At 42.7% G+C, this 22,044-nt stretch overlaps 1 protein-coding gene and 1 non-coding gene across 2 annotated transcripts in view; both read right to left on the bottom strand.

The window, feature by feature from the left end:
* The window catches only part of LOC139420222 (A-type potassium channel modulatory protein DPP6-like), a 284,853-nt gene that overhangs the window by 87,490 nt on the left and 175,319 nt on the right, over positions 1-22,044 (bottom strand). The window lies entirely within an intron of this gene.
* Positions 10,949-11,002, bottom strand: LOC139420747 (U7 small nuclear RNA). The gene has a single exon (XR_011635535.1). It is a non-coding gene; the product is annotated as a U7 small nuclear RNA (small nuclear RNA).

The raw sequence follows: 22,044 nt of genomic DNA, 5'->3' as shown, positions 1-22,044 counted from the left end.
AGTGTTTATAACTCTATGTTTCCTGTAGTGTTTATAACTCTACGTTTCCTGTAATGTTTATAACTCTATGTTTCCTATAGTGTTTATAACTCTACGTTTCCTGTAATGTTTATAACTCTATGTTTCCTGTAATGTTTATAACTCTATGTTTCCTGTAATGTTTATAACTCTACGTTTCCTGTAATGTTTATAACTCTATGTTTCCTGTAATGTTTATAACTCTATGTTTCCTGTAATGTTTATAACTCTATGTTTCCTGTAATGTTTATAAATCTATGGTGGAGAACAAGAAGAAACACTGGGTAATGCATTCTTTCATATGGCACATTTGCTGGACGTCACTGAGCCTTTGAATATATATGCTCAGACAACAGGAGTTGTGAATATACGATTAATGGGGGGAAAACCTTAAGAATAGGGAAGGGTGTTGTGACTAGTGACACATCTGCATCGATTCCATGCAGTGACAATTTCTTTCATAAACACTGACAAAATTAATTTGTATTTTCAACACATTGTGATCTTCAATTATATCTTTACGATTTCTATTTACCCTGAAGACATGAACAGTATGACTATAGCAATGAGGAGGGAAAGAAAACAACAGAGGACAAAGTGTGTAATGTAGCAAAACACAATCATCTTTCGCTCTACACTCTGGTTAAGACCGATAGAATATCTGATCAGTGAAATGGGCTGGTGTCTTTACACCAGATGTCTGGGATAACCAGATTCATTTCCTCGTAATTCAAACCATCAGATGTGATCGTGCAAGCTCTCTGTCTGCCGTGTGACTCTTTTCAGATATTCATACTAGGCATGAAAAAAAAGCTAAATGCAATATCTGATTTGTTTGATTTGGTTTCTGTAGCAGAGATATTCAGTCACTTGGAGGAAATGAGGAGTAGGGATTGTAGAGGGAATTGTAGCTAAAACTTGGAGGGGATATTTAAATTAGTAGTCTATTGTAATACATGGACATCTGATGAAGACCAACATAATGCCAATGGGGTCATATCAAGTACAACATACATGTTTAAAGGAATCATAAAATATTTTCTTCATGATTCACTTAATCAAGGAAGTTTTGAGGTCAGCTTATTGCCCAGTGAAAGTGACACAGTAAGTTAAGAAGCAACCAGAGATAAAATTGAATTTTCAATACTATAAGCCCATTACTTGATGCTCTCTCACAGGTTGCAATAGTAGAAGCAATCTTTTCTGCCCTTTCATTCCACAGTAGTATCACTTCAAAACAGATAACAATGTTAGGTCAGAAAATCTAAACTTTTCATCAGTGTGTCCAAAGACAAAGTCAGAGATAAGATGGTAAATCCAGTTAAGCTGTTCCCCTGGGTTTTAAAGTAACAGTGTTCAGTTGGGTTTTAAAGTAACAGTGTTCAGTTGGGTTTTAAAGTAACAGTGTTCAGTTTTGTTTTAAATAAACAGTGTTCAGTTGGGTTTTAAAGTAACAGTGTTCAGTTGGGGTTTAAAGTAACAGTGTTCAGTTGGGTTTTAAAGAAACAGTGTTCAGTTGGGTTTTAAAGTAACGGTGTTCAGTTGGGTATTAAAGTAACAGTGTTCAGTTGGGTTTTAAAGAAACAGTGTTCAGTTGGGTTTTAAGGAAACAGTGTTCAGTTGGGTTTTAAAGTATCAGTGTTCAGTTGGGTTTCAAGGAAACGGTGTTCGGTTGGGTTTTCAAAGTAACAGTGTTCAGTTGGGTTTTAAAGAAACGGTGTTCAGTTGGGTTTTAAGGAAACAGTGTTCGGTTGGGTTTTAAAGTAACAGTGTTCGGTTGGGTTTGGTTTTCAAAGAAACCGTGTTCGGTTGGGTTTTCAAAGTAACGGTGTTCAGTTGGGTTTTAAAGAAACGGTGTTCAGTTGGGTTTTAAGGAAACAGTGTTCGGTTGGGTTTTAAAGTAACAGTGTTCGGTTGGGTTTTAAAGAAACGGTGTTCAGTTGGGTTTTAAGGAAACAGTGTTCAGTTGGGTTTCAAGGAAACGGTGTTCGGTTGGGTTTTCAAAGTAACAGTGTTCAGTTGGGTTTTAAAGAAACAGTGTTCAGTTGGGTTTTAAGGAAACAGTGTTCGGTTGGGTTTTAAAGTAACAGTGTTCGGTTGGGTTTGGTTTTCAAAGAAACCGTGTTCGGTTGGGTTTTCAAAGTAACGGTGTTCAGTTGGGTTTTAAGGAAACAGTGTTCGGTTGGGTTTTAAAGTAACAGTGTTCGGTTGGGTTTGGTTTTCAAAGAAACCGTGTTCGGTTGGGTTTTCAAAGTAACGGTGTTCAGTTGGGTTTTAAGGAAACAGTGTTCGGTTGGGTTTTAAAGTAACAGTGTTCGGTTGGGTTTGGTTTTCAAAGAAACCGTGTTCGGTTGGGTTTTCAAAGTAACGGTGTTCAGTTGGGTTTTCAAAGTAACGGTGTTCAGTTGGATTTTCAAAGTAAAGGCGTTCGGTTCGGTTTTAAAGTAACAGTGTTTGGTTGGGTTTTCAAAGTAACGGTGTTCAGTTGGGTTTTAAACTAACGGCGTTCGGTTGAGTTTTTAAAGTAACGGCGTTCGGTTGGGTTTTAAAGTAACGGCGTTCGGTTGAGTTTTTAAAGTAACAGCGTTCAGTTGGGTTTTAAAGTAACAGTGTTCAGTTGGGTTTTAAAGTAACAGTGTTCAGTTGGGTTTTAAACTAACGGCGTTCGGTTGAGTTTTTAAAGTAACGGCGTTCGGTTGGGTTTTAAAGTAACGGCGTTCAGTTGGGTTTTCAAAGAAACGGCGTTCAGTTGTTGTTTTTTAATAACTGTATTTGGTTGGGTTTTTAAAGTAACGGCATTCGTTTGGGTTTTTAAAGTAACGGTGTTTGGTGCTAAACTTCATTTTGTTTGGCAAAAAACTGTTAAAGTGATTTGTCGGCCTTAAACCTGTGCCTGTCTATCGAGCTCATGTGCCCCGCCATGTGCAGAGCGGGAGAAGAGATGAGGCGAAGAGATGAAGAAGGAGATGAAGCCAGCATGGGGGTCTGGCTAACGGTTCGGGATGGTCTATTAAATGTTTGGGCTTCTTTCCGTTTCGTTCGCATCCTTCCTCCACCATCCACCATTTACCCGCATTAGGATAAATATTTCTATGTCCTTAAATTCACAAATGTGTTGGAGCTTAATAACCATTTTAGATGTGTGAAATACTGATGGGAGTGTGGCGCCATAAAGGTGTGCATGGGAATATATGAGGGTAGGGTGAGAGAGGTGGATAAGGCACACAGAGAAGAGCATGTACACAGATAAATAAATATTCATTATCTTCATCATCGTTCAACACATGCACACTTTAACCAATTAATACATTATGAGCCACACACACCTCTTCAGTCAGGTGCACCCCACAAATGTCGTCACACAGCTGGGTCTGAGGACAAATGTCCCCAGAGGGTCTCTTATGTCAACTCTTTCCCCGACGACAGTGGCTCTGTTTGAATACTTCAGAAATGCTTCCTTCCGCCCTCCCAGGTGGCGCAGTGGTCCAAGACACTACATTGCAGTGCTAGCTGTGCCACAAGAGATTCTAGGTTCGAGTACAGGCTCTGTTGCAGCCGGCCACGACCGGGAGACCCATGGGGTGGCGCACAATTGGTCCAGCGTCGTCCGGGTTATGGGAGGGTTTGGCCGGCAGGGATGTCCTTGTCCCATCGCGTATTAGCAACTCCTGCCGCGGGCCGGTTGCAGTGCACGCTGACACGGTTGCCAGGTGTACAATGTTTGCTCCGACACATTGGTGCGGCTGGCTTCCGGGATAAGTGGGCATTGTGTCAAGAAGCAGTGCGGCTTGGTTGGGTTGTGTTTTGGAGGACGCACGGCTCTCGACCTTCGCATCTCCCGAGTCCGTACGGAGTTGCAGGGATGAGACAATACTGTAACTACCAATTGGATACCACGAAATTGGGAAGATAAAGGGGTAAAGAGAAATGCTTCCTTCCTTTCATTTAGGTAAGCATAGATCTATAAGTGATTGGATAGGTGAAGACAATGTTCCTACCCTTTTACTTCCACCAATCCAACCAATCTAAGGAAGGTAGGATGCATTTCTAAAGTATTTGAACATGACCAATCACTTTTTCACTAAGGGTGTTTTCACATATAGTCGTCTTAAACACTAGAACCGCTAAAGCAGTCATTTGGACTGTTCATGAACTTATTTAAACATTTTTACTCTGCCATTTTTTGAAGTCATGCCTCCCTCTGTCTTTGACTTTTCTTAAATAAGTCTACATAACATACTGTTGTTGTTAGAAAATAAATATCACACAAATAACTGGAGTTATAAGCAGTTTTAGGAGGGCTTGTCATTCATTTTTTATAATGGTTTTCCCTGTTGCCCCTCCTTCTCTTGACAGTAGGGCTTGCTCCGCTCCTTCTCCTGACAGTTGAAAGTGCTGTGCCCAGTTGATAATCACCCAGATAATTGTGTCGAAACTGAACCGAAGCTAATTTCACACCTATAACAACAGGTAAATGAAGTATGATGGGAGGGAGAAAGGTGGAGAGTGGGTGAGTTCATGAGCGAGGGGAAACAAACATTATGTAATCACCAGGTGAATGAAGAACAGCAGTCCAAGCAGTCTTATCAGTCTACTCTGGTCTACTTGGAGTACACAGTGAGAGCATGCGTAATTGAGAATATCTGAATGAAAACTACACAGATGGTGGGGAAGAAATTAATCATGATATCTCTGATGTTTATTCTTTGTATTCTGAGCCTCAGCCTGAACCTAAACCTCCGATGCCTAAGCACAAAAAAGCCAGAACGGTGCGCACTGAGCAGGTGTCTGGGCTACCGCCAAATTAAACGGTGAGACAGGAGAGAGGAAGGGTTGGAGGAAGGGTTGGTACCGTTTGGATAGAACAAGTCGGTGACAATGTTACAGGCTGCTTATTAGCTCTAAATGTCATCCCTGAGAGAGCAGGCCCTACATCTCAAGCAAAAAACTACATCAGCAACACACTCACCAGCTTTTGTTGTTTATGTGACAAAGGACATGCTCCAACTGATGCCATTGCGTGAAGACACACACCATGTAAGCACGAGCTGACAATAATTGACTATTTTTGACCGCTGTCATATCGACACTTACATTCATTATAATGCCATTATTAATTTTGTGCAGATTTTCACTATTTACAAAGCACACATGGCACTTATGATTATGTTTTTCTCATTTGACCGCGCATCGTGTTAGTGGCAGTGTTTTGTGTTTTTACACATAGGCTACAGTAAACGAATGAATGAAATGAAAATTAATGAAAACGTTATTGTGTTACTTTTGTATTCTAATGTTACCTAAGACCTTCATAAACACAACCAAATTATTATTTTTGCGATGGCATATATGAAATGTAATAATTACACTGTTAGAATGTTGCAGACATAATGACTGCTCATTAGCTTCAAGAGGTGGGGCGCTCGAGGCCTAGCGGTTGAACCGATTTAGGGTTTTCACACTTGGTCCGTTTCAGCCAAATTTTTGGAAACTCTTTTTGGACAGTATGAACACTCCAAAACCGAACTGAGATCATCTCGAGAGGTGGTCTGAGTTTGGTTAACTTTTTTAGGGCAATGTGAACACAAAGCTCGGCAGGTTCACTTGTCATTATTCCAGCACCACACACTAGACTACTGCAACACTGTTTCCCATAACCTCTCACATTGGTGCCACAAAACAGAGATGATGATGATGATGTGCAGGGGTGTATTCATTACGCAGATTCTGTTGCAAAACGTTTCTTAGACAGAAGCAGATGGAACGAAAAAGGGGAGGAACCTACCTGAATTTGTCCAATAGAAACTCTCGTTTTAGTTGACTGTTTGGCTGATGATTACACCCCAGTTTCACAGAAAAAAATGTGTGCTGTTGTTGGATATTGATTAGGGATTTCCAAGGATGCACAAAAAAATACAAAATATTTGTGGAGTATTTAGTTCATATTATTTCTTTGCAATATGGGACCTATATGCTAAGAGAGCTTCATAATATGTTTATTCAATTGTGGGGATTGAATAGTGTGAGAAGACAACATATTTGGTGAAAATTACAACATTTTAAAGGGTCCTACTTTGGGTGTACAATTTAAAACAAATTGTTACCCCAAAGTTCACTTAAAGGAGGACTGATTGGTTCTTTTAAAGAGGACTATATGTAAAAAACACCCCGTATCCTTTAAATTGAACTCTGGGGTAAAAAATATATCCGTTCTCTTTGTATTCACACTGCCCTTGCCTTTGATTGAGGACTCAACTCTTTTGCCAGTTCACTTCACCTATTTTGTGGTCCGAGTCCTCTTTTGCTATGTTTGAAAAGGAACCAAGATGTTTTTCCAACATTCACTCAACGCACTCTGGGTTTTTACAAAGTGCAGGAAAAGCCATTCCATCAGATCGTGTTATCAGACAGCTAGACATACCTACTGTGCTTACATTTTGGAAGCTAATAGATTGCATTTAGTTAAAATATGAGACATAATTATTATAATCAGAATATAATATTAACATGTAAATATCATTGATAACACAACAATTAAATAAATGATTAAATAATGCTTTAATCGAAAATTGTACACTCAATGTAGTGCTATCCGGGATCCTTGAGACGTCCCTACCTTAAATCCTGACCCTAACCTTAACCCCTGCCATTACCCTAACCTTAACCATAACCCTTCCCAAACCTTAACCCTTACCTTAACTATTTTAAATGTCAACGTCAATGGGGTGCCGCCCCAAGGATCCCAGATAGCAATGACTTTGAACCCTATGTTGTGATTCTCACCAAATATGTTGTTGTCTTCTCACACTATTCATACCCCGCAATCAAATAAAATGCTTATGAAGCTCTCTTAGCCGTTAGATCACATATTGCAAACAAATAATCTGAACCTTGTGCCTGTATAAAACTCCACACATATTTTGGAATTTCTGTGCATTATTGACAATTGCTAATCAATATCCATAAACAGGATGTTTCTTCCACAACCTGCACATCATCTTCTCTCTTTTGTGGCACCAATGTGAGGGTTTATAGCAGGGGAAACAGTGTTGCAGTAGTCTAGCGTGAGGGGTTATGGCAGGGGAAACGGCATTGCAGTAGTCTAGTGTGAGGGGTTATGGCAGGGAAAACGGTGATGCAGTAGTCTAGTGTGAGGAGTTATGGCAGGGGAAACGGTGTTGCAATAGTCTAGTGTGTGGCGAGGGAATAATGACAAGCGAACTTGGGGAGCTTACTTTTCACATTGCCTTAAAAAAATTGGAACCAGACCACGAAATTCAGGCTAATCGATGTCAGACCAACTCTTGAGTAGTGGAGGCTCCTCAGAGGAGGACCATCCCCCTCAGTGAATTTCATACAAATAGTGAAACATTCAAAAAGGTATAATTTTTAGATAAAACTATACTTAATATATCAATGTCACCAAATAAGTTATTAAAACATGCTGATTTGTAAGGAAGGTCTACAGCAGCCTCAGCAGCACTCTATAGGGTAGCACCATTGTGTAACCGGAGAACAGCTAGCTTCTGTCCTCCTCCGGATACATTGACTTCAATACAAAACCTATTTTTTAATTTATTTTACATTCACTTAGCTAGCAAATGCCGCTAGCTAGTTTAGCCTACTCATACACCCGGCTCAAACAGAGAGGGATACTATGTTAGCTAACAGGCTAGGGCTATCTAACACTGGAACTCTTCCAAGTCAAGGTAGCTTTTGGTTTTATTAATTTATTGCCACTGGGGCCTGCCGGTGTAACTGCTAAACTGCTTGCTGACTGTACACTGTACTGCATGATTGTAGAGGGCTTACTAACAAGTTAGTTCTAGTGGTTCTAGTTGACTATGACGTGACAGCGATGTAGGCTGTGTGTAGCGGTTAGCAGTCATGATGGCTTGGAAATGTTACTTCGCCTGGTCACAGACAGCTGATGTGTGGTGCACTGAAGTCCACAAGCGAAGGGAAAAGGTGAGAGGAGGAGAGCACGTAGACAGTTGTGAGAAGGAATTATACAATGAGCAAAGTGATCATGCAGTTTTTATGTGGCTGCTATGAAAGTGAACTGTTTGCGTGTGATCAGGGGTGTATTCATTCCACCGATTCTGTTGAAAAACCTTTCTTAAACGGAAGCAAACGGAATTTGTCCAATAGAAACTCTCATTTGCAATTGTTGGACTAATGGACTAATGATTACACCCTAGATCAGCTAGATGCAGGCAAGGGTGTGCAAGGCAGTATGTGTCACTGTCTGTCACATTACTCAAAATTCTCTGGACCTGTGCACCTACGCTGTAAACCTTAATTTATAGGCTAGGTTGTTGCAACCTCATGATGGGTACAGGTCAAATTTGAGTATTATGTAGTAGCCTAAACCTATCAATGTTACATTGAGCTGGGTGAATGGAATATGAATGACAGTCATCCATTATGGTGTAATGCTGATCATGTAAAAAAAGAATCCTCCCTCATCTTAAGCAGCACCGACCGCAACTGTTCTCGAGATGGTCTCAGTTCGGGTTCGCTTCATGGGGTCTTTTGAGGGGTCTGAGTTCCTGTTCACACTGCACTAAAAATTACGTAAACCGCACTGAGTTCTCAACAATTGGCTGAAAGGGACCAAGTGTGAAAACATCCTAAGACAGCGGAGCGGAGGTTCCGAGACAATGTACACGTGAGTCCTCTAAAAGTCACTGTTGTCTCTGGAGAGGCAACAACTAACGTGGCGTGGCTGCCTGTTACACCCAATCTGAACACAACATTCTGTGCCACACATGTTCCCTCTCCGAGGATTTCAGAAGCATATTGCCTCATTAACACACACCAACGCGCAGTCACACCAACACAAAAGGAAAATGTTGTCCTTGTAATCCAATCATACTGCATCTGTGGCAGAATGTTCATGGATTGTAAAATAGTACATAAATTGTACGCTGTGCATGTCAATGTGTGTGCCTGTTTATTGTGTGTGTGCAAACATTTGTGTGTGTGTGTGCCCTCTCAAGGTTTAGACTGGAGGTCTGTTGGGATTTGGGTTGCTAATCATGTTATAAGAGTCAGAGAAACATTCTGCTTTCCTTTGATAGGAAATACAACTTGTAGCTAGTTATATTGGGATTCAAAAATGATACAACAAGGCTTAAATGACATTCTAAATTGTCGATTACTGCACACCAATCATTTTAACAAACGGAAGGCAACTGAAACCACAGAAAACCCATGTATTTCCCTCCCTTCAAACATAAAGAATAACACCTTATGGGCAATCTTGCCAGCCTGCCACTTGAGTTCTGTATGATTGCAGGGGTCAGTGTTCAGGGACAGAAGTACAGTACCTATTATAGGCCAGTAGTTGTATTTCACAGAGCTGGAGGCAGAGACAAAGGTATATAAGTGCTATAGCCAGTGACGGAAGGGGTCTAGTTCCTCCTATGATGACCTCAATGAGCTGTCAGTCAGTCAGTCAGTCAGTCAGCATGTAATTCAGTCAGCATGTCAGTCAGTCAGTCAAAATATCAATCAGTAAGCATGTCATTCAGTCAATCAGCATGTCAGTCATCATGTCAGTCAGCATGTCAGCCTGTCAGTCAATCATTTAGCATGCCAGTCAGTCAGCATGCCAGTTAGTCAGTCAGTCAGTCAGTCAACATGTCAGTCAGTCAGTCAGCCAGTCAGCACATCAGTCACTCATTATGTCAGTCAATCAGTCAGCATGTCAGTCAGGCAGGCAGTCAGTCAGCCAGCATGTTAGTCACTCAGCATGTCAGTCAGTCACTCTGCATGTCAGTCAATCAGCATGTCAGTCAATCAGCATGTCAGTCAATCAGCATGTCAGTTAATCAGCATGTCAGTCAGTCAGAATGTTAGTCAGTGAGCATGTCAGTCAGTCAGCATGTCACTCCTCAGTCACAGAACCCCCTCCATCCCACTTGTATTGATGTGGAGAATGTGCCATCCCAGTGATGGATCCATCTGTGACTTAGCTACAAGAGCAAGCAGCTAGTCATTGTGAGTAAAGAGAGAAGTTGAGAAAGTGAAAACTAAGTGATTGTCAGGACCCAGAGTTTTTTGCCCTGATGTTTGGCAGGGTAACATTCATCAACAACCTTCTGTTAGTGAGTGGGAGGAGGCCTGCCAGCTCAATTCATAACAGCATTCATAATGTCTTCTACGGAAACTCCCCACATGAAAAAATACTATAGTTCACTATGGTATAAATACTATAACATTCACAGTAGTGTTTTTGCAGACGAAAGTCTAATGTCTGAAAAAACACTACAGTGAATACTGTACTATTTGCTGTAGTATACTGTACTATACCATAGCGTTTACAGTTAACTATAGTACAAATATTGTAGTAAAAGAAAACTGTAGTATATAATATATGTAAGGATCGACGCTGGTAGACGAGAAGCAGGTACAGGGAGCGAACATTTAATGAAATACGGACACGAAACAGAACAGGAATAGCGTCTGGACAGGGGAAAAATCAATGCTGACATGGAAAAAACTGAGGAGCACACAGATATAGAGGGTGTAATCAACAAGGTAATGGAGTCCAGGTGAGTTCAATATTGCGCAGCTGTGCGTAATGGTGGTGACAGGTATGCGTTATGAAGGGCAGCCTGGCGCCCTTGAGCACCAAAGAGGGAGAGCGGGAGCAGGCGTGATACTATAGTAATTAATGTAGTGTTTTTGCAGACTGTGGTATATTGTAGTATTTACTGTAGAGTTTTGGTGGACTGTAGTATACTGTAGTATTTACTGTAGTGTTTTGGTGGACTGTAGTGTTTATTGTAGTGTTTTGGTGGACTGTAGTATACTGTAGTATTTACTGTAGTGTTTTAGTGGACTGTAGTATAATGTAGTATTTACTGTAGTGTTTTTGCGGACATTACTGTAGTATTTGTGTTTTACTGTATTTGATAGATGTGGAGGCTTTCTCCTTGAGGAAACCTACTAGAGAAATACTAAAAAAGCGCAACTTCCATAACCTGTAGGTAGGTAGGACTTGGGTCTGAACGGATAGTTCAGAGGTTTTGCTCTTGTCTAAAGCCTGCAAAGATATATGGTCTAAACTTGGCATGTAGGTTTCTATGGGGGGCAAACTGGGATATGGGGGAGGAGAATGGGCAGGGTATATGCAAATTAAATACTGTAGTGTTTACTATAGTTTTAAAAGTGTTGTGTTTTTGCGGACATTAGTGTCAAATTTACTACAGTGTTTTTTGTGTGGATAATACTGTAGTATTTACTATAGTATTCTACAGTATACTACAATATTATATAGTAAGTACTACACATGTTAGAGGGATACTACAGTTGTGTATGCTACAGTCTTCTACAGTTTACTACAGAATACTATAGTAAGTACTGTAGGATTCTATAGTCAGCTGTAGTATTTGTTTATGTGGGTCTGGTGTACAGATGGATCCACATGTCTTGTTTAAATGACTATTTACTGCATTGAGCAGTACAGAATGGTGTCAGAATCACGAGGGGTAGGTTAAGAGGTGGAAGTAGTGATTTTGCTGCAGGATTATTTGCACAACTGGACTGCAGGTTGTGTAATATGTCCAGGGAGTTGGACTCCCATCTCCTGGAAAAACCTAATCCTTAATAAATACACCAAACTCAGTTAAAGCAAACACACATGTATTGGTCTTCAAGGAATCACTTTAAAGAAGCCAGAAGCAGATTAGAAAAAGCGGAGAAATCACTCAGCCCCATCATCCAATTGTGGTTTTGGGTTGTTGTGGATAGCTAATTAATCCACTAAATCTCCTTAAGCCTATTTTTATTAACCAATGGATTTTTTTATTTTATCAAATTTTTACCATTTTATCAAATAGCCCTCCAAACTCCCAGTAATGAGCAGTCTGTGAAAGCCAAGTGGGATTCCCTTTGTGAAACGTTATGCTTGGGCACACTGTGTAGGAGTTCGGAGGGAGGCAATGGGGGATTAGAAGTCAGGCCGAAGTCAGAAGTCAGGCCGGTACTGGCAACCCAAATGGACAGACAGTGGGAGGGAGTCTAAGACCAGAAGAGGCAACGGCAGAGGGGAACAGTTTGTGTCAGAATCTGGTTTAGCGCTGCCAACTCAGGACAACACATTGCCCCAGACGGAGGTTCAATCCTCAGGTCTGCCCTGATGGCTGTCACTTTCACCTCTACATTTCCCCTCACAGCTGTCTCTAAAATATGAAAAGAGAAATTAAGAGAAAGGGGGGATCATTTCACACCTACAGTAGGAGCTGACAAGGTGATGAGACCCTTTGGCATCTGGAACAGTACTCTAGTGCTGAAGCCTAAATTGGTCTATTGTATCTACCACTGGGTAAGTCACTACAGACTCAGTTACCTGCAAACTACTACGGAATAAAATTTGTGCTAATGGAAAGTTGAATGTCTTGTGTACTTTATACCTTTCACGGTAGGCCATATAACTCATGCACACTTTCTCTTGGATACAGTTGGTTTGGTGGGCCCATGCATCGGATGAAAACTGGTGAGGGGGAACTGAAGAACTACTGTATTTCAGGATACTAAACCAGATAAATCTCTGGTAGGAAATATGCCGACATGGACAAAACATAAATATAAATAAAAACAACAAAGCAAGCCTACATGGTAATGTTTAGGGTTGCAAAGTTCCTCACTGAGTTCCCTGAATTCCTATCGGACCTTGTAGTCATAGCGGATAATATTATAATCTTTGGTGACTTTAATATTCACATGGAAAAGTCCACAGACCCACTCCAAAAGGCTTTCGGAGCCATCATCGACTCAGTGGGTTTTGTCCAACATGTCTCTGGACCCACTCACTGTCACAGTCATACGCTGGACCTAGTTTTGTCCCATGGAATAAATGTTGTCGATCTTAATGTTTTTCCTCATAATCCTGGACTATCGGACCACCATTTTATTACGTTTGCAATTGCAACAAATAATCTGCTCAGACCCCAACCAAGGATCATCAAAAGTCGTGCTATAAATTCACAGACAACACAAAGATTCCTTGATGTCCTTCCAGATTCCCTCTGTCTACCAAAGGACGCCAGAGGACAAAAATCAGTTAACCACCTAACTGAGGAACTCAACTTAACCTTGCGCAATACCCTAGATGCAGTTGCACCCCTAAAAACTAAAAACATTTCTCATAAGAAACTAGCTCCCTGGTACACAGAAAATACCCGAGCTCTGAAGCAAGCTTCCAGAAAATTGGAACGGAAATGGCGCCACACCAAACTGGAAGTCTTCCGACTAGCTTGGAAAGACAGTACTGTGCAGTACCGAAGAGCCCTTACTGCTGCTCGATCATCCTATTTTTCTAACTTAATTGAGGAAAATAAGAACAATCCGAAATTCCTTTTTGATACTGTCGCAAAGCTAACTAAAAAGCAGCATTCCCCAAGAGAGGATGACTTTCACTTTAGCAGTGATAAATTCATGAACTTCTTTGAGGAAAAGATTATGATTATTAGAAAGCAAATTACGGACTCCTCCTTAAATCTGCGTATTCCTTCAAAGCTCAGTTGTCCTGAGTCTGCACAACTCTGCCAGGACCTAGGATCAAGAGAGACGCTCAAGTGTTTTAGTACTATATCTCTTGACACAATGATGAAAATAATCATGGCCTCTAAACCTTCAAGCTGCATACTGGACCCTATTCCAACTAAACTACTGAAAGAGCTGCTTCCTGTGCTTGGCCCTCCTATGTTGAACATAATAAACGGCTCTCTATCCACCGGATGTGTACCAAACTCACTAAAAGTGGCAGTAATAAAGCCTCTCTTGAAAAAGCCAAACCTTGACCCAGAAAATATAAAAAACTATCGGCCTATATCGAATCTTCCATTCCTCTCAAAAATTTTAGAAAAGGCTGTTGCGCAACAACTCACTGCCTTCCTGAAGACAAACAATGTATACGAAATGCTTCAGTCTGGTTTTAGACCCCATCATAGCACTGAGACGGCACTTGTGAAGGTGGTAAATGACATTTTAATGGCATCGGACCGAGGCTCTGCATCTGTCCTCGTGCTCCTAGACCTTAGTGCTGCTTTTGATACCATCGATCACCACATTCTTTTGGAGAGATTGGAAACCCAAATTGGTCTACACGGACAAGTTCTGGCCTGGTTTAGATCTTATCTGTCGGAAAGATATCAGTTTGTCTCTGTGAATGGTTTGTCCTCTGACAAATCAACTGTAAATTTCGGTGTTCCTCAAGGTTCCGTTTTAGGACCACTATTGTTTTCACTATATATTTTACCTCTTGGGGATGTCATTCGAAAACATAATGTTAACTTTCACTGCTATGCGGATGACACACAGCTGTACATTTCAATTAAACATGGTGAAGCCCCAAAATTGCCCTTGCTAGAAGAATGTGTTTCAGACATAAGGAAGTGGATGGCTGCAAACTTTCTACTTTTAAACTCGGACAAAACAGAGATGCTTGTTCTAGGTCCCAAGAAACAAAGAGATCTTCTGTTGAATCTGACAATTAATCTTAATGGTTGTACAGTCGTCTCAAATAAAACTGTGAAGGACCTCGGCGTTACTCTGGACCCTGATCTCTCTTTTGAAGAACATATCAAGACCATTTCAAGGACAGCTTTTTTCCATCTACGTAACATTGCAAAAATCAGAAACTTTCTGTCCAAAAATGATGCAGAAAAATTAATCCATGCTTTTGTCACTTCCAGGTTAGACTACTGCAATGCTCTACTTTCCGGCTACCCGGATAAAGCACTAAATAAACTTCAGTTAGTGCTAAATACGGCTGCTAGAATCCTGACTAGAACCAAAAAATTGGATCATATTACTCCAGTGCTAGCCTCTCTACACTGGCTTCCTGTCAAAGCAAGGGCTGATTTCAAGGTTTTACTGCTAACCTACAAAGCATTACATGGGCTTGCTCCTACCTATCTCTCTGATTTGGTCCTGCCGTACATACCTACACGTACGCTACGGTCACAAGACGCAGGCCTCCTAATTGTCCCTAGAATTTTTAAGCAAACAGCTGGAGGCAGGGCTTTCTCCTATAGAGCTCCATTTTTATGGAACGGTCTGCCTACCCATGTCAGAGACGCAAACTCGGTCTCAACCTTTAAGTCTCTACTGAAGACTCATCTCTTCAGTGGGTCATATGATTGAGTGTAGTCTGGCCCAGGAGTGGGAGGGTGAACGGAAAGGCTCTGGAGCAACGAACCGCCCTTGCTGTCTCTGCCTGGCCGGTTCCCCTCTTTCCACTGGGATTCTCTGCCTCTAACCCTATTACAGGGGCTGAGTCACTGGCTTTACTGGGGCTCTCTCATGCCGTCCCTGGAGGGGGTGCGTCACCTGAGTGGGTTGAGTCACTGATGTGGTCATCCTGTCTGGGTTGGCGCCCCCCCCCCCCCCTTGGGTTGTGCCGTGGCGGAGGTCTTTGTGGGCTATACTCAGCCTTGTCTCAGGATGGTAAGTTGGTGGTTGAAGATATCCCTCTAGTGTTGTGGGGGCTGTGCTTTGGCAAAGTGGGTGGGGTTATATCCTTCCTGTTTGGCCCTGTCCGGGGGTGTCCTCGGATGGGGCCACAGTGTCTCCTGACCCCTCCTGTCTCAGCCTCCAGTATTTATGCTGCAGTAGTTTATGTGTCGGGGGGCTAGGGTCAGTTTGTTATATCTGGAGTACTTCTCCTGTCCTATTCGGTGTCCTGTGTGAATCTAAGTGTGCGTTCTCTAATTCTCTCCTTCTCTCTTTCTCTCTCTCGGAGGACCTGAGCCCTAGGACCATGCCCCAGGACTACCTGACATGATGACTCCTTGCTGTCCCCAGTCCACCTGGCTGTGCTGCTGCTCCAGTTTCAACTGTTCTGCCTTATTATTATTCGACCATGCTGGTCATTTATGAACATTTGAACATCTTGGCCATGTTCTGTTATAATCTCCACCCGGCACAGCCAGAAGAGGACTGGCCACCCCACATAGCCTGGTTCCTCTCTAGGTTTCTTCCTAGGTTTTGGCCTTTCTAGGGAGTTTTTCCTAGCCACCGTGCTTCTACACCTGCATTGCTTGCTGTTTGGGGTTTTAGGCTGGGTTTCTGTACAGCACTTTGAGATATCAGCTGATGTACGAAGGGCTATATAAATAGATTTGATTTGATTTGATTCAAAGCTACCGGTAATTTATCAAAGTTACCGGATCTTCCGTAATTTTGGTAATTAACAGAAAATCTGTGGCAATCTATCAGAACTTTGGTAATTTATAACTTTGATAATAATAACTATTCAAAAATTTATTAATGTATAGTTTTAATTGTTTATATCTGCGTCCATATTGCCCATGAGTGTCTAGTAGATAGGCCTTATGGTTCAAGAGAAAATATCCTATTAATAATAAAACAGAATCTAATCAACAATTGCATGATTTTTTATTAACTCTGCAATTCTTCCATCTATTGACTTTTTTCACAATTTCCTCCAGTTTGACCCCAAAACACTGACAACTGAGATAGTAAAATAAATACAAAAGTGTGTAAAATTATATAAAGGTGTCATGCCCTGGTCGAAGTATTTTGTGTTTATCTTCATGTATTGGGTCAGGCCAGGGTGTGGCATGGGGTTTTTGTATTGTGGTGTGTTTTGTCTTGGGGTTTTGGTATGTATTGGGATTGTAGCTAGTGGGGTGATCTAGCAAAGTCTATGGCTGTCTGGAGTGGTTCTCAATCAGAGGCAGGTGTTTATCGTTGTCTCTGATTGGGAACCATATTTAGGCAGCCATATTCTTTGAGTGTTTTGTGGGTGATTGTCCTATGTGTCGTTGTTCCTGTCTCGGTGTTAGTTTACACAAGTATAGGCTGTTTCGGTTTTCGTTAAGTTCTTTGTTTTGTAGTGTTTGTTATTAATTCGTGTTTTACGTTCGTTCATTAAACATGGATCGCAATCAACACGCTGCATTTTGGTCCGACTCTCCTTCACACCTAGAAAACCGCTACAGAATCACCCACCACAAAAGGACCAAGCAGCGTGTCAACAGGCAGGAGCAGCCCAAAGAGGAGATGCGTAATAAGGATTTCTGGACATGGGAGGAAATCCTCGAAGGGAGAGGACCCTGGGCTAAACCAGGGGAGTGTAGCCGCCCAAAGGTGCAGCAGGAGAAGAGGCAACAGGAGCAGCCCAAAGAGGAGTACAGGATGGACTATACTTCTTGGGAGGAGATAGACAGGTGGGCTGTCGACCCAGGGAGAGTGCCGGAGCCCGCTTGGGATTCGATGGAGCAGTGCGCGGAAGGTTATCGGAGAATGGAGTTGGCGAAGCAAGCACGGCGGCGCGGAAGGAAGCCCGAGAGTCAGCCCCAAAAATGTCTTGGGGGGGGGGGAGGGGGCTCACAGGGAGTATGGCTATGCCAGGTAGGAGACCTGCGCAAACTCCCTGTGTATTCTCCCTAGTATTTTCTGTGCAGCAGTATGTATAGATTGCCAAAATCTGGCAATCTCTCTACAGCTCCAAAATACGTGCATATACTGTAGGTTCCACTTTCAGAGGTACATCTTTTACAGTTTGGAGAAATGTCTGTTTTCATTCTGTTTTCATTCATTCTCGTCCAGGTGCCCCGCGTTGACGGTTCTCTTGTTGTTGATGTCAGGCAAAGCATTTTCCAGGGTTGTCACCTTGCCCCCTATCACACTGAGCTGAGAGTTAATGCCATCTAATTTGATGTTGAGTTCTGTACGTTGGGATCTCAGCTCAGAAAGGATGACAGAGTGCGAGGTCGTCTTTTTGACAAAACCTAAATGAGTTTGAACGAAGTGGAGGTAAGATTAGGAATTGGAAACTACTTATGCGGAGCTCTTAGTTCATGCGGCCATCTCGTTCAAGGGTCACGTGATCCCCCGATTTTTAAATTGTTTAAATGTTTAATTTTATTGGCTGGCTTCCAGGTTAAATGAGCATTGTGTCAAGAAGCAGTGCAGTTTGGTTGGGTTGTGTTTCAGGGGATGCATGGCTCTCAATCTTCGCCACTCCCGAGTCCGTACGGGAGTTGCAGCGATGAGACAAGACTGTAACTACCAAGTGGATACCGCACACCAATGTGTTGGAGGACACTTCGTGCACCTGGCGACCGTGTCAGTGTGCACTGCGCCCGGCATGCCACAGGGGTCGCTAGTGCTTGATGGGACAAGGATATCCCTGCCAGCCAAAACCTTCCCAAACCCGGACGACGCTGGACCAATTGTGCGCTGCCCCATGGGTCTCCCAGTCGCGGCCAGCTCCAACAGAGCCTGGACGCGAACCCAGAATCTCTAGTGGCACAGCTAGCACTGCAATCTGAAGGACATTCTGACTGGCTTCAGAAGAAAGAGGTCTATGGAAAATAAATGCCACTATGTGTGTCTGTGTTAAATGTCTTCACGGGTCCAACTGACCTAAAATTCCAAGATCCTAAATTTGGACTTTTGTCTCAGCTCTGGGTCTGTTCTGATATAATTTCCACAGTCTCGGTTATGTGCAATTAAAATTGATTTACAGACATGAGCCGATTGGACCTGTTCTCTGATCGTTTAATGTTTGTTTGATGAGAACTGTGCAAGCTTGTTATCTATGTCAGCTAATTGCAACTCAATAAAACGTATAGCTCATGTCCAGCTGACACTGGTTCCAGCTGCTCACCTCACGTGCACCTGCTGCTGGGGAGAGAGAAAGAAAGAGAGAGCAAGTAATAGGAGCCTTTGCCTAGGATACTGTTGATTGTGAAGATGGAGTTATTTTCATTGAAGTAAAACTAAAGTTACGGAAGAATATTGTAATGGACAACAATATTGCACAGCCAAATGGACTGTGTGCAAGTCACTGTTCAGGTTTGATGCAATTTTCATTTATTTATTTTCGTATTTATTAGCAACTGTTTAGTCATTAATAGTAAAAATTATTATTATTATAGGCCTGTTGTAAAATAAAAAGCATTTGCCTATTGCTGTCATTTATTGGGTAGGTCTACGGTAGGCAATCAACTTTGTTGATAGTGGCTGCAATATAGGCCTGTTCAAAACTGTTTTTGAGGATTTCATTCTGTTGAGCCATTTTCCTTGGCCAAATTAAGTTCCAGCTGTAATGTCGTGTATGCCGTAATATAAGAGAATTATCGATAGGCTGCCATCCGTTCTTCTTGCTAACGTGCAATCATTGGAAAACGAAAACGACCTACGATTAAGATTATCCTATCAACGGCACATAAAAAACTGTAATATCTTATGTTTCATAGAGACGTGGCTGAACGTTGATACGGATAACATAGACCTGGCGGGATTTTCCATGCACCGGCAGAACAGAGAAGCTACGTCTGGTAAGATGATGGGTGGGGGTGTGTGCATATTTGTCAATAACAGCTGGTGCGCGATGTCTAATTTTAAAGAAGTCTTGAGGTATTTCTTGCCTGAGAGAGAGTACCTTATGATAAGCTGTAGACCACACTCTCTACCAAGAGAGTTCTCATCTATATTATTGCTCACCCAGAAGCGGTGCTCCTAGTTTCTGGGGACTTTCATGCAGGCAAACTTAAATTAGTTTTACCAAATCTTTACCAGCATGTCTCATGTGCAACCAGAGGAAAGAAAATCCTAGACCACCTTCACTCCACACACAGAGATGCATACAAAGCTCTCCCCCGCCCTCCATTTGGAAAATCTGACCATAATTCTATCCTCCTACAAGCAAAAACTAAAGCAGGAAGTACCCGTGACTCGCTCAATACGGAAGTGATCAGATGACACGGATGCTACACTACAGGACTGTTTTGCAAGCACAGACTGGAATATGTTCCAGGATTCATCCAATGGCATTGAGGAGTACACCACCTCAGTCACCGGCTTCATCAATAAGTGCATTGATGACGTCATCCCCACAGTGACCATACGTACATATCCCAACCAAAAGCCATGGATTACAGGCAACATCCGCATCGAGCTAAAGGCTAGAGCTGCCACTTTCAATGAGGGGGAGACTAATCCGGACGCTTATAAGAAATTACAATTGTAACCAGCTGTTCTGGATGACCGTATGATAACGCTCTAGGTAGCCGATGTGAACAAAACCATTAAACAGGTCAACATTCACAAAGCCGTTGGGCCAGACAGATTACCAGAAATGGTACTAAAAGCATGCGCAGACCAACTGACAAGTGTCTTCACTGACATTTTCAATCTCTCTTATTACTGAGTCTGTAATACCTACATGTTTCAAGCAGACCACCATAGTCCCTGTGCCCAAGGAAGCAAAGGTAACCTGCTTAAATGATTATCGCCCCGTAGCACTCACGTCGGTAGCCATGAAGTGCTTTGAAAGGCTGGTCATGGCTCACATCAATCAACACCATCATACCGGACATCCTAGACCCACTCCAATTCGCATAACGCCCCAACAGATCCACCGATGACGCAATCTCAATCACCCTCCACACTGCCCTTTCCCACCTGGACAAAAGGAACACCTATGTGAGAATGCTGTTCATTGACTACAGATCAGTGTTCAACACCATAGTGCCCACAAAGCTCATCACTAAACTAAGGACCCTGGGACTAAACACCTCCCTCCGCAACTGGATCCTGGACATCCTGACAGGCTGCCCCCAGGTGGTAAGAGTAGGCATCAACATGTCTGCCACGCTGATCCTTAACACTGGGGCCCCTCAGGGGTGTGTACTTAGTCCCCTCCTGTACTCCCTCTTCACCCACGACTGCGTGGCCAAACACGTCTCCAACACTATCATTAAGTTTGCTGACGACACAACAGTGGTAGGCCTGATCACAGACAACGATGAGACGGCCTATAGGGAGGAGGTCAGAGAACAGGCAGTGTGGTGCCAGGACAACAACCTCTCCCTCAATGTGAGCAAGACAAAGGAGCTGATCGTGGCCTACAGGAAAAGGCAGTCCGAACAGGCCCCCATTAACATTGATGGGGCAGTAGTGGAGCTGGTCAAGAGTTTCAAGTTCCTTGGTGTCCATATCACCAACGAACTATCATGGTCCAAACACACCAAGACAGTCGTGAAGAGGGCACGACAAAACCTTTTCCCCCTAAGGAGGAAAAGATTTGGCATGGGTCCCCAGATCCTCAAAAGGTTCTACAGCTGCACCATCGAGAGCATCCTGACCGGTTGCATCACCGCCTGGTATGGCAACTGCTCGGCATCTGACCGTAAGGCGATACAGAGGTTAGTGCGTATGGCCCAGTAAATAACTGGAGCCAAACTTCTTGCCAGCACCTGTGTAATAGGTGGTGTCAGAGAAATCCCATAAAATTGTCAGAGACTCCAGTCACACAAATTATAGACTGTTTTACCTTCTAACGCACAGCAAGCGGTACCGGAGCGCCAAGTCTAGGACCAAAAGGCTCCTTAACAGCTTCTACCCCCAAGCCATAAGACTGCTGAACAATTAATAAAATCGCCACCGGACTATTTACATCCCCCCCCCCCCTTTTGTACACTGCTGCTACTTGTTGTTTATTATCTATGCATAGTCACTTCACCCCTACCAACATGTACAAATGACCTCAACTAACCAGTACCCCCGCACACTGACTCAATACCGGTACCGGTACACCCTGTATATAGCATGGTTATTGTTATCCTTATTGCATTACTTTAACTTTAGTCTATTTTGTAAATATTTTCTCAACTCGTCTTGAACTGCATTGTTGGTTAAGGGCTTGTAAGTAAACATTTCCGCTGTGCTACTCGGGAGCCCCATGTGAGAACATAAGACTCCATCTACATGCAGTGAACATGTTTCGTGTTTGCGGTAGAGTACAAGCCCACTGCACTGCAGCTACGAGTGCACTACTCTGTGACATTGGAAGATAATGTGACACACGCTGCATGTTAAACCTGTTTGTGCGTATGGTACGGTGGTCAACCCTGTCCCTTCCCCTCTCCTCTCAGTCACACACACCTGGTGTCAACCCTCTCTCCTCTCCTCCCATCCTCTCTCCTCTCCACATACCTGGTGTCAACCCTGGCCCCTCCCCTATCCTCCCCTCTCCACGCA

Source organism: Oncorhynchus clarkii, chromosome 11 (assembly GCF_045791955.1).
Source record: "Oncorhynchus clarkii lewisi isolate Uvic-CL-2024 chromosome 11, UVic_Ocla_1.0, whole genome shotgun sequence".
Lineage (NCBI taxonomy): Eukaryota > Metazoa > Chordata > Actinopteri > Salmoniformes > Salmonidae > Oncorhynchus > Oncorhynchus clarkii.
The sequence above is the reverse complement of the archived record's forward strand: the minus strand, read 5'-3'. Positions and strand labels throughout refer to the sequence as shown.